This window comes from Pararge aegeria, chromosome 16 (assembly GCF_905163445.1).
Source record: "Pararge aegeria chromosome 16, ilParAegt1.1, whole genome shotgun sequence".
NCBI lineage: Eukaryota > Metazoa > Arthropoda > Insecta > Lepidoptera > Nymphalidae > Pararge > Pararge aegeria.
In genome coordinates, this window is record NC_053195.1 from 5,354,188 (window position 1) to 5,368,345 (window position 14,158).

The 14,158-nt window shown below is 34.3% G+C and overlaps 1 protein-coding gene across 2 annotated transcripts in view; it reads right to left on the minus strand.

Annotated features, from left to right (window-relative positions):
- LOC120630752 (tyrosine-protein kinase Src64B) overlaps nucleotides 1–7,817 on the minus strand; it is a 110,866-nt gene extending 103,049 nt beyond the window's left edge. For both annotated transcript variants that reach the window (XM_039900054.1, XM_039900053.1), the window contains exon 1: nucleotides 7,530–7,817. The gene's annotated coding sequence lies outside the window, so the exon portion shown is untranslated. The remainder of the gene's footprint in view (nucleotides 1–7,529) is intronic.
- Nucleotides 7,818–14,158: the final 6,341 nt, after the last annotated feature.

Here is a 14,158-nt window from a genome sequence, read left to right on the forward strand (position 1 = left end):
CACGCACCTTTTGACTTTTCTAAGGTATGTGCGTTTCAAGCAATTCAAATATCATGCTTCAGAGGAGAATTAAAACTTCGTGAGGTGGCCTGCACGCCTGAGAGTTCTCCATAATGTTCTCAAAGGTATGTGGAGTCCACCAATCCGCACTGGGCCAGCGTGGTGGACTACAGTAGTTTAAGCCGGTAATGGGTTGATATGATGAGAACATATAAAATATTGTTATAGCCATACTAATATTATAAATGCGAAATTGTTGGTTTGCTTCGTCGTCCCTCCTTAACGCCTTAAGCAAGCAATCAACTTGATTTTCACAGGAGTTATTTGACATGACGTAGAGTAATAAAGGCTAGTTTTATCTCAGGAGAACAAACGGTTACCAGGGGATTTATAAAAAGAAACGCGGTCGAAGAATGCGGACAACAGCCAGTAGTTAAAAACAATAAGACAAGTAAACAAAATTGAGCGTAATTAAATTGTCTGAACATAATACTAATGCAAACAGTATTCTAAGATATACATTAATTGATGAGCTCACTCCGAGTCTTGATATCAATGTACACACACTGCCAAACTTTATGATTTATCGATTATGACAGACATCAAACATATTATATTAATTATTAATGAAATAAGCATAACTTTAGGTATTTGGTACCTCCTTGCCTACAGTAACAATTCAATTTGACCACTATTTCGAGAATATATATATATAGATAATTCATAAAGTTTGTAATGCAAAAAAAAAGAAAAAAAATCCTTGTCTAATTTAGGATGATAATTTTAGCAGGCGCTTCAAAAAATATAGATAATAATATCGTACTTCATTGATGGGTGGGTACGGCCAACTTAAAGCATGCTAAGCGTAACGGAAAACACTAATCAAAGACCAGAAAACCTTTCACTACAATTGTCGCCTGAGCAGAGGTTCGGTCTCACATGAGGCGCCTTCAGGCAGACGCTTCTTCGAGCCCTAGGGTTCAAACCATTCCTAGCAGAGCCCCATTCCAAGGCACGCCAACAAGCCCGCTTAAAATCATTAGGGTTCACACAATCCAAAAATAAATAAATATAGGCCAGACTTCATTCCTCCATTTAGACGAACGCCTTATTTTGGAATGCTAAGATTTATAAAAAGTATAGTGCTATATTTATATCATGTGTATTTTTTGACAATCTCCTTTGTGGATCTTCCAAGTATACCTAAGTGATATTGGCGAAATACAACGTGCTGATTTGGCACACCTAAATCCTAATGTACACGCGTTAAAAGTTATACTCCTTTGGCGTAACAAGATAATAATCTTTTCTAAAATTTTATAAGTCAACTGTCAAACCTTTTTTAGAAAAACTAAAATGTTGACTATGGCTAACTTCATGGTGTCGGTTTTTTTGTGACGGTGTGCGCGCGCATCGTAAAATTGTACTCTCATCATTTTTCCCTAACGCGCCAAAAGAAGATGAAGAATCATAACGAAACAACGACAACTATCGAAAATGGGTATTGAAATAAAATAAATCGAACATCGCCGTAACACAATTATCTAACTGTATTAAAATAATTTTTACTTTAATACGCAATTATTTTTAAATTAACTGTTACTTTTAAATAACAAAATAATCTAGTTTAAAAATAATATAATAAAAAAAATAAAAAAAAATTATCATCTTAAATTTGAAAAAGCATAACTTCACATCGATTCAAATTCAAAATTCTTCTAATTCCAAGTAAGCCTAATATAAGCACTTTTGAAACGTCAATTATGTCTGTACTCCACCGTCGGTACGGAAGGCAGATTGCCTTAATAATTGATTAATGGATTTCAAAAATTTTGTTACAAAAATTAGCTTGCGTCTGCGCGAATTTGTTTTCCCCGAATAAAATTTCCCCGCGTAATATTTCCGTCCCCAGGATATCAGCTATCTTTAAAACACGTTCCACAAAGTGCAGCCTTACGTCTAACTATCTGCATGAAGCGCAGGTGTTGAGCCTCATGGGCCTATAATTACATCGGCTACCACGCCCTTCAGACCGGAACACAGCCCTGCAGCTTGGCGGTAGGAATGAGTATGTTGGAATTACTTCCCAGCCGAGCGTTACCACAAAAATTCTAATGCCAAAATAGAAAATAAGTTATACACATTATATTGTAAAGACAACAAGAGGTAAAATATGGAATGTTAAGTATAACTAGCGGATACGCGCGACTTCGTCCGCGAAAGAGTCAACTTCAAAAAGTATTCGTATGTCGTCGAGGACTGTTTTAGAGAACTTTAAAGAAACAATTCCGATATACTTACTACATATTTCCGTCGTTTGGCGTAACGTTTACCGTTCACGCATCGCACGCATCGGAATCTCTTAAAAGAATACTTTTTGCTGTTATTGTAACATTTCTCATTAATGATGGTAGCCATTGGTCGTAGCGTGATGTTATATAGCCTTAATTGATACTAACAATCCAAAAAAAAAACGAAATAGCATTTTCTGAGATTAGCGCGTTCAACCAAACAAACTCAGAAGCTTGATTATATTTCAACTATGCCTATCTAAAAAAACGTGTCAATCTAAAACTCCGTTACGTAGATTTTGAAAGACAAATGCGGAAAAAATTACGATGCTATCCTGTAGGAGCTGTTTGCTTTTTCGAGAAAAAAAAAAGGCTATGAGCTATTCCAGGATGGTACGCATGCATTCGATCGCCGTCTCACATGCCTTGCAACGTGCCCTTATCTGTGAAGAGTTATTTCCTTTATCTCCGTCAATATTTATGGGATCTTTATTAAAATTAGACTATACATGCTTAATAGTATACTCTTTTAAAAAAAAAAATTATTAAAAACGATTTTAATTTAACAATGGTATGAAGTAAAATCGATAAAAATTTTCATCCCATTTCCCGGAGGAAACTTATTGTTTATCGGGATAAAAAGTATCCTATATGTTGACCCGGAATATCAGCTACAACTAAACCAAATTTTATTTAAATCCGTTCAGTAGTTTTCACGTGATGCCCAGACAGACAGACAGACAGACAAAAATTAAATAAAAATCTGTTATGGACTCAGTATCGATTATAAAGCATACCCCGGTCAAAATTTTCAAAATATATTTAATCTACAATAATCTTCCAGTTACAGATTTATTATAAGTATAGATATTAAGGCATAACATAATCTGAAATAGTCACGTCCTAAAGATAAAACTGTAAAAGGTTACATAAAAGAAGCGAAGCATTTATGAAATTGCTTAACAACACGATTTTGCAGTGTTTCGATTATTGGCACGGTTTTAGAGAAGTGCTCTTACATCTAACCGCATGCAATTCCTTTTTATATTTAGAGTATGAACTGTGATTAGATCCTATTTGAGTCTCATTGCAGATTATACGTGTTAATGCGTTCCAATCATTGTGTTAGCACAACTTAAAATACCTTTAAAAAGGTTAGCAATGAAAGGCATTCATAAAATTAAATACGTTACATCGTTTTATATATATAAGTAGGTAAAGCTCGATGTTAAATCTATATATAAACAGTAATGTTAATATTGACCGTAAATCGGAAGAGCCACAGTGGGTCAGTGTCCTATACATTGGCTATAAGTGATCTCTCTCACATCAATAAAGCAAATTAATGCTTGTGCGTAGTTGACAAACACATTTGGTCACTATCAATAGAAAGTGGCTTTGTTGTTCAGTTGATTCTAAAACCAAACAATGAAAACAAAGCTTCTGGTTAATACATTCATCTTAGAACGATTGTGATGAAAAAGTTTATAACTTTTATGTAACTTTGGAATTAACTAATTTAGACATTTTTGGTCGTAATGAGCTCAATAATAATTTAATTTAGAAATTAGACTTTTTTTTTATTGTAAATTATACCGCGTTTTGAAAATCAGATGATAGTGATATTTCATGGGCCTCTAATCAGACCATTTAGCCAATGACTCCTAATGATCCACAACCTAGAAAAGGCAAATTATAGGCTCTATTATCAACCGCTTTATTATATACCGAAGTTACGTATCTTTTATTTAACTTGCTTACCGGGGCGAGCTGTCATCTACATACAATTTTTTTTAAGAGTGCACAACTTATTTGGAAGAAGACTAAAAGTAGGCGCTCTGGGCCTCTAGTCAGACCATTTAGCTAATGACCCCTAATGATCCACTACATAGAAATGGCCATTTAACAAACGATTGTATTAACAAACGCTCTATTATATACCGAGGTTATGTATCTTTTCTAACCTATGCTAACCGGTAGAAAAATGTCATCTCCATTCAAATTTTTAAAAGCCACAGCACGACAGTGTTTCCACTGTCCTGCTGTCGTATATATACCACATAGCATACCTAGTTAGAATATTATGAGAATATTGGCTATTGGCAACACTTTGAATATAACAGGTCAAAACAGCACAGATCATTTCAGAAGCCATACACGTGAGCTAAGTTACAGTCAATTAACGGAAACTGGTGTTACAAGATTTGTTTAAATAAAGTTCATACATATGTTTCAGGCAATTCCCGTAACGGAAACAGGTGTAACTTACAAGATTTGTAGAAAAATAGATAGTCCTCAAGAGTGCCAGCATCAGTGTATCAAACCCTATACACAGGTCTCTGCGCGTCACGGCCACGGAACACGGTAAACACATCAGCATATCGCGTCGGTGACGCTAACAGTTTTGCCTCCATTTTTAAATTTAAAAAAAAACCTGACAAACAAGTGATATTATAAAAGATTTTAATAATAAGGTAGCAGACTAGGTAGGTACCTAATTATTTAAAAAATAAGTAATTATATTGGTGGCACACATTTAGCCAATTATAGCTTTTTACTTTGTATGGAACTGCGAAATAGCTATGAAGCTGTGTAATTAAAATAATTTGACTCGAGCCTCTTATCTTATGCAAGCTGAATTGCAGACGAGAACGGTTTTAATTATCATGAGTTATTAAATTTAGCAACAATTTTAAAATGTGTCGCTAACTTTGGCGATGTTCTACAAGTATACTTTGATAAAGTGGAGACCTTCCTAAACCTTTTATTTGATAAACGTGTAACAATTTTGGAATAGTGTTTTGTCACGTTCTGACATATGAAAGGCGCTGTCAGTTGAAATTTTAAAAACCCTTAATACCTATTCAGACTTTACGCTACGTTTATTCATTTATTAATAATAACGTTGGGAGTGGTTTGCTTTTGGTAGAGTAGAATGAGAACTATAAAAACCTAATTTAGGATTACTATATAACTAAGCTTGTTGGTATTCTTACTGTCATGCTACATAAGTATACTTATTATTGTTAAATGATAGTAATATGTGACAGACCTTGACGTTCCTATAGATATGGATCTATTTAGATTTTGGTTAGTTTCTATGAATATGACTGTTTTTGTTTCAGAAATATAAAATCCTGTAAGATAAACGTCACCATACCACGACCTCCCTGGCGCAACGGTGAGCGCTTTGAATTTAAGTAGGAGGTCCCAGATTCGATTCCAAGCAGGGGTAATTTGGGAATTTATAATTTCCGAATTTTCTCTGGTCTGGTCTGGTGGGAGGCTTTGGCCGTGGCTAGTTACCACCCTACCGAAAAAGTGCCGCTAGTGGATTTAGTGTTCCGGTGCGATTACGCGTAGAAACCGATTAGAGGTATGGCTGCCATTCTCCCTTATAGTTTAGCCAGCTAACATTTTAGACTGCATCAACACTCACGTACTGCCAGAGGAGATTGCAGTCAAGGGCTAACTTGCAGTGGAGAGAAAAATAAAAAACAATATTAAAGTCCTTTACGTTGTTCATTTTTTCAAATAATTTATTGATCGTATTTTTAGGACAATCGTACACATACATCTTCAACAGCCTATTTTTGATGCTAAACGTTTGTAAAGAATTATAGCTTTAGATTTTATAGATTACTTACCGCATAATCGACAAGATAATTTGTGTTAGATCTTTGTTAGCGTCATTAATATTGATAATAATCTACTTACATTGTTTGAAGATAAAGAATCCACGCTTGATATGTGAAATCGCAAAAATTAGGTCGTATTAGATGTTAAATATAAGAACTTATAATACCTATATTAAAAAATTCTGGAACCAGCTGGATTTGAATTCGCATCTCTCCGGCAATCGCATCCTAAGAACTTTAGCGGAGAGATACCGTTTTAAATTCTGCCGTTCCAATTTAGCTATATACCTAGGTATATGTTTTATATTTACTCTAAGTAAAAAAACTTAACCATATTAAACCAACTTAGATGATTAAATAACATGCATTCTACCTAGGTAGGTACGTAGTTAAAATAATTTACCTACTTGATGCGGTTAGTAAAACCTATAAAAATTGTAACTACACACTGAACAATACCTAAATTAAGAGTTGAAGTAGGCTTTATGACCCCTCAAAGGCTCATACAAATTATAATTAATTTGTTGTTACTGCGTGAAGAAGGACAAACCAATAAACAAAAACACTTTCACATTTATAACAAAGAGAATCTCGCTGAAGTTAAATCTTAATGAATTATACCTACTTACCTACTAAACGGAACAGCTTAGGTTATTTTAGTTAAAAAACTTAATAAAAGATGGTTTATAATTATAGTGTAACGAGAAAGTATTTGCGAAAATAGTTACGTTGTGTTCTTGATTTATTAACTTTCTAACTTTGCGAATAAAGAGAGCATTCATATCGTGTACTCATATTTTTATCTGTAATGAATGCTTACAAATAAATCGAAACTGTAAATTGCAGTCTAAAATTTTACAATCTGGTTACGATTTTTTGAAATTGTTTGTTTAGGTCCCCAAGATAACAGTCCTCGAAACGTACGAGTACAAACATGTACAGTCATGATAAACCTTGCATCATATAGATTCCATAACTTTAAGCCAGAAGATACTCTAGAAAGAATACAAATATACAAACCTTTGTATGAAGTATAATAATAAGTGAATTTTGTATTTGGAAATGACAAAGGAATTTATGTTCGCAAACTTAAATCATTAACTAAAGCAAAAATGAACGCTTTGCATGCAGGTAGGAACCCATCGTCACGTCACTTTCCTGTATGACGAACGTAACTTAAGGTTCGATAAGGATTTCAAGAATCTACTAAATGCCTGTCTGAGTACATTCTCCTGGAAATCCTTCTATTGTGCTCGAGTGCTGTAAAGCACTGGCAACCCCTGTATTGGAATATGGCTATCTCGTTTCCCCACACCATACCATGTTCCACCCTCCGTTCAAAACATCGTGGGATAATTAAATATTTATGTCATCGCAGATGGCAGTAAATTTGTAGACGTAAATAAAGGTTAATTAATGCTTGATACAATTGTTTTAATTGCGCTTAATTACCACTTCATACATAGCTAAGTGCACATATATTACAAATATGAAAGAAGAGAACGAATGTTAAAATTTCATAACAATGGCCTATTGTCATTTAAAGAGTCATGAGTTAAAATTATTATGAAGCAGTTGTTCCATGCAATGAAATAAATACCTGTTTACGTTGCGAGAAACTAAACTCTTTGAGACATCCCGTCCATTGACATAAACACAATCACGAACTTAGTTAAAATAGACGATACTGACACAACTTTAACCGTTAGCGGTTTAACTAAGAATTACACAGCAAAATGTACATACACTATAATCACTGACACTGAATTAATCGCATTTGTAGTTAATTAACTTATAGAGAAAACTGATAACACTTCATAATAAATACGATATACAAAGCTCGATCACGAGAAGCTTTAAATAGATAGAAGCGACGTACGGCCGCTCTGGCGTGAGAATTGAGACTGCATCAGTCGGGGGCAGTTGGCGACGGAGGGGAGTAGGAAGGGGGCGAGCGCGTCGGGCACTCGCTTGGAGGCGACGAACCAGCTTTGTATCGCGGTGATATGATTACGAATGTTTACAAAGTTGATGACATCAAATCCGGTGAAGAAATTAGAATGAGTAGTTATCAAAAATAAAAGACAAGCGGTTATACTACTTAGAACCTTCTGCCACTCTGAATATGGAGTTTATCTATGGTCTAATACAAAGAAATAAGGTCTAGAATAACTAATAAATAGCTAACAGTAAATATGCAGTCAAAAGTGAAGTCGGTCTAAGATTATTTTCAGAAAGCTGAATAAATATTAATGAAAATATTGAAGATAGGCGTTCGAATGTAAAATTTATCTCTGAGTAACATAAACCTAACTCATGAAAAATTTATGAGATATGGGTAGATACCATATACCTTTTATGCATACGTAAGTTAATCTAACAGAAAGTCTGTAAGGCGTATCGATGAACTCAAGCTTGTAATAAGCAACGGGAAACAAAATACGTAAGTTCCTTGATGAATGTTGAAAAGTTGATCTCTTTTTCTGTCCGTTCGTGACTCGTGCCAAAGTAAACAAAAACAAAAAGAGACTATTATGTTACGCCTTACGTAATTAAGTAGCATATGGTCCTCATTCGAATAGCTGAGCTATGTCAGATAGTTAAAAAGCGGCAGAAAGAATGATGGGTTAAAAATGAAAATATTGGCCCAATTTTAATAAACTTGGTTGTAAGAATCTGTATTTTAATACATTAATGTTTAAATAATGTCCTTGCTGGAAACGTTTTTATAATTTTAGATGATGACTCCATATTTATCAGTTAATTCTTTAATGCTTTGTTAAAAATGCTTGTATTAATCCATAAACATTTTCGTGTGTAAACGAGGTCTTTAACGTTTTTCTCGTTTTTCGCATGTTCATGTTAATTCATAGAAATCGCAAATTATATAAATGATGTATCCGATATCAAACGCGAATATTTCGTCTCGTTGAACGCACTGCTGGTGATTCACAAACAGGATCGCAAAATCAAAGTATCCACTCAGCTGGCAAATGAATTCGCAGTCCATGTGTAATGATAAAATTAATATTATAATTACTAGAAGAATATAATTATAGCAATGAAATCCCTAATTGAAGCTTTTTGGGTTTAATCTTTAAATCCCTCTCTCCTATATGTAGACTGTCGAAGCCCGTTCCTAGCTGTATAACATTAATAGGCTCATGATGATAAACACATGGATAAATATTAAAGGCGGATTGAAAAAATTACATATCAGAATCTAAAATCGGAAAATCTCGCGGAAAACGATTTTCGGAAGAAATGTAAATTTACCCGAGTAGCCATATATTAAACGACACCTTATTATTAATACACTGAAGAATATTTATTTCACCTATACAAAATAAGTATAAAATACAGTAAGTCAAAAATATTGAATGAAAATGAGAATTGACTCAACCTTAAAAAATAATTAAAAAAATGAATAGGAGATATATCATCCACAGACTGACTCACGGCCATTAAGACATTAGTTAAAGCAACTGATGCAGATGGAATGGAATAGAAAGAGTAATAAATAACACAAGTTAGTCGCTTACCCGTCCCCAAAGCATAGATCCGAGAAATACGTTTACTTTTATTTTACAAAACGCTTTACCAACCAACACACATGGACACTATTGTTATTTTCAGTTCCGAGTAGATAATAAAGTATGTCGTTTTATTTAACACTATCCCAAAAAAAATGTATCAAAAAAGCGTGGAACACTCGTTCTTTTCGTTCTTCGATTCTTTAGAGAAGTCTTGCTACCAAGGTAACAAAAGTTACAGGGCAAAGTCAATACAAATTATGTGCTTCTCTGCATAGTGCTCCCTTAAAGAATGGGTACATGGTGGATAATGTAATCTAAAAACAGCGTTCGATTTTATGTGATTCTGTTCTATTACTTTATAGATAAGCTGATCAGATGTTTCTGTTAATTATAAATCTTTTTTAAATACACCTGTTTCAATTAACTATAAAGAATAGCCAACTGGCACTTTTATAACCTAAAAAAAGTTTACCAATCAGTAACCAATTACTTAAAGAACAACAAAGTAAACCTCTTTTAAAGACTCTTACTACATAGTCCTGTTGCATTAGATACAACAATACTAGAATTAAAATATATGAATTCGCTGAAGCAAATATGTTAGTTACCATTTAGGTTAGCGGTCATAGACCAGTAAACATGTCCGGTGTATTAGAAAAACGGTCGAAGAAATTACACAAGAAACAAATGGCACATAATGGCGGAGAAAGTAAAACGTCCCATGCTGTGACAAAGTGTGGCAATAAAAATACACAAGGGCCCCGCCCTAGCACCACAAACGTGCCGATCTGCACCATCTGAGTTTGTTTGTCGTATTTTGAGACGAGCTCGGTAAGCAAACGTTAAAGATTTATTGCCAATCAGTTCGTGTGGCAGCAGTGCTGTTTAGCACTCTACACCTCACGTAAAGTATAGTATCCGAGCTTAAACATTTGGGAGCATTATTTATTGGCACAATTAACATTCGTGCCCTTTTTCGTTATTTTATCGATCAAATAAGAGTATTTTACGGATACTATTGAATCGTTAACGTTTTCGTCCTATTTCTATCGGATAAGATGAGAAAATAGGTATATATAATTATTATGTGGCACGCATTAGCCCTACAAGTCTGAGTAGAAGACCACGCTAGTACCCAATCGTATTGTTATCACTACATCGAACTAATATTTGATATAAACATCATACACTATTAAAATATAGCAGACGTATAGAAATAGAAGTGTGGATACACTAGAAGAGAACATTTTAAATGCATAATCAAGTAAAACTAAGTTAATAGTTACAATTAAAGTAATACAGCAACGAGAGCTGTTAAAATGTAGGACGGAGCCCAACTTATAAAAGTTACTGTGGAAATAGGTCACTTCAAAAGCTGGGATATTACGAGATAGATTATATGCCTACTTTGTGGTGAAATTTGAGATGAATTAGTAGAGTAATGCTTCGTACTAAGTTCGTTTGAGTTAATAAGACAGAGCGTAGACAAATTTAAGATAAAACTATATAATTGTTAACTATTTTTTGAGATACAAAGTTACAATAGCAATAAAAGTGTACAAGGATTAAGAAAGTTCGCATATAAATACCGGGCATTAACCTTAAGAACGATATAAAAACAGCACGTGCCCAATAAGGACAGCCCCACGACAAATATGCAGGGTTGAGTTCTGTAGCTAATACCAGCAGATGTGGACACCATTCATATAACGGCATATTGCAACTGACGGTAGCCATTACATTCACCATATGCTTTCTAAAGTTCTTAAGTACAAATATTATAAGGTCTCGTTACATGTGTTTCCAAATTAAGTAACTTGGCTTCTTGAAAATTTCAAAGGGCGTACAAATTATGAAACTGATATATAAGTTTGCGTAGGTATCAAATGACAGAATTTGGTGTAGAATGAAATTTTCATGGCAAATGATCGGTGCTTACTCGCCAATCCAATGAGCACTATGGAAAAGGTTTCGATAACATTTGTTGGCTGGTTGTGAACGAATTAACGATAAAAAAAAGAGGAGGCGTCTTTGGGGACCGCCGATGGTAGTTAATACTAAGTAACTTGTAAATTGGATCATTGAGCTATTAGATTATTATTTTCGATTTTTTTTATAACGAAGTTTTTATGATCATAGATTATGTAAACAGAATACATGATGAGGTGACTTTTTTCTCAAGAACCGCTCAACACACCTAAAGAAATTTTCACTTAAAGATTGTCATAACGAGTCACTAGAAGATGAAAAATGCCAATGAAACATTCTATCGAAAAATCCCTAAACCACTACCAACCACCAACCTAAATCGAATCGAAGTATACTTTGGGCCAATGTGCACAAACATGTAAATGCATAGGAACAGTAGCATATCTCCTACGAACATTGGGCGAAGTCCATCACACTAGGGTCGGTATTCCAAAAGCTCGAACAATTATTTTAACGTGAAACTGGTGCTGCGTCTTTCATCAAAAGTATGTTACAAGATTTACCAAGTTTCTTAGGCATTAACTTAACGTTAAAATCTGCCCTTTAGCTTATTGGTATTCCATTCCGAACAGTTGCTTACCAAGCGGACTGGAATCAAGATAAGATAAGATGACTAGAATTCGAAAGTTATCAAGGCCTTTGGTAATTAACAGGGAACTAACACGTGCTTTAGCTTTGGTTTATGACTTGGTATCTGCCCTATTTTACAAAAGTTTGGTTGTAACCTGGCATTTATACTCGTATTTTATCAGTGTGTGTTACTTAACTGTGTATTTCAGTTTTTGCGTGATTGAAAAGGAGTTTATTGATCTACAAATATCCCAGAATTTATTTGGTGATTTCCTCACAATGTTTATTTAATTATAAATTATCAGACCAGTATTATTTTGAACAGTTAATCATAATAAGATTAAGGATCCATAAGCTCAACCTACTAGATTGGGTAGGGGTGAATCTGTGTAACAATAAAATAGACCATAATTTGTAATACGTACACGAAACCTAAATAATGTAGGTAAGAGTTTATAAATAGTCTTAATTAAACTAAACCTTTAGGAATCGCGACCGAACATGGTTGTTGTTAAAGAATGAATTACATCATTTCCATTCAGACCATATTATTTACGACAGAAACAATGCGATAATACTTCTTTAATTTTAAGTAAAAGACAGAAGATTTGGCTGTTCTGAATTAATTTGTTTCTTTAGTCATTCAATATATTTTTTGCATTTTGTTTCTGATATCTTGATCATAAACCGTTTTCTATATTAAATAAAGAAAAAGAGAAAGTTTACAGAGAGTTATGAAGTTATATGCTAGTTACATTATACTAAACAAGTTTAGCTTTGCTACATGCCGCAACATGCTGTTCAGGTTCAGGATTATTTTTAAGTAACATTGTTCATTCAAATTGTTAGCTTGGAGAGAATACAAAATTCTTCATTTCGTCTTTTGAGGATATCTTAAGACTTAAGTAGGACGTTGTTCTTTTGTTCGTCCCAAATACAAAAAAAAAAAACACTCTTATATAATTCTTCGGTCGAGATACATTTTGGGTCGCTAAACCATTGGACATAGTTTGTATAATTCATACTGATATCTGTAGGTGCATACTTTATTATGCTATAAGAATCATTAAGGATTATGATTACCTAGGTGAGCGGTTAATGACTTTTAATAGCATGATCCATATTTCCCGCCATAAAATTACCGGCTAATCTTAGGCGGTAATTAATTAATACACTTCGCTTAACACCTACGTCGTTACCAACGAGTAAGAGAGTACTCTCAAGTAAGAAATATGGCCCTAGCTAGCCCTATATATACACATAATATTGTATAAAAATATTGATATTTACCTCAATATTATAAAAGGCAGCTTTTTGTGGCTAAATGTTACCTAACTGGTCCTTTCTGTTTCATTGATAATTTAATGTGCTTTTAGATATACTCACTCATTTTATTTTTACATAAACGAATATCTGTGTTTTTTTATTTCTTTTATAGCAATACTAAGACATATTCGTCGACTGTGCAGATACAAATCCTCTTATTCTTCGGACACATTGTTCAAAAAAGAACACTCAATGTAACTACTCGCAGTCCATACAGAGGGAGGCAAACAGTAACGCGGTCGATCACCCACGCGTTTAAATCTGCAACACAAACCTCCATAGCCCAATGTTCCTGAAACGCTGAAATGAAATGGAGGCGCATCGCCAGTAGCCAGAGAAAATGCATTGCCGACAACCACTTGACTCTGTCAAGATTGAAGGGCTAAGGAGGAGGATTCCTACTAATATTAAAATGCAAAAGGATAGATTGAGTGAGTGGAAATGGTGATTTCCTTCTGCAAGGGTGTAAAGGAGCAGAGAGCGCGAAGTAGACTCTCATCCGATCCGGCACAGATGAGTCCTGCAAATGGCTGGTACACGATCGAGGTTTGCTTGATAAGTATAAAATTATTACGCTGTCGACATTCAAGACAGTCAGTGCAACGTCCAAACATCAACAACATGAAAATTAATTACAGCATGATCAATATCTCCCCGTCCCGCAAACTGCCAGGTAATCATAGTCGGTAATTACTCAATTTACTCAGGACAGGAGTTGATAAGGTCAAAGAATTGCTAAGCTATTAGTTAGTTAGTTACTAAAATCCCTTCCAGATTTTTTTTGCTTCTTAGACTTGACATTTTTTAA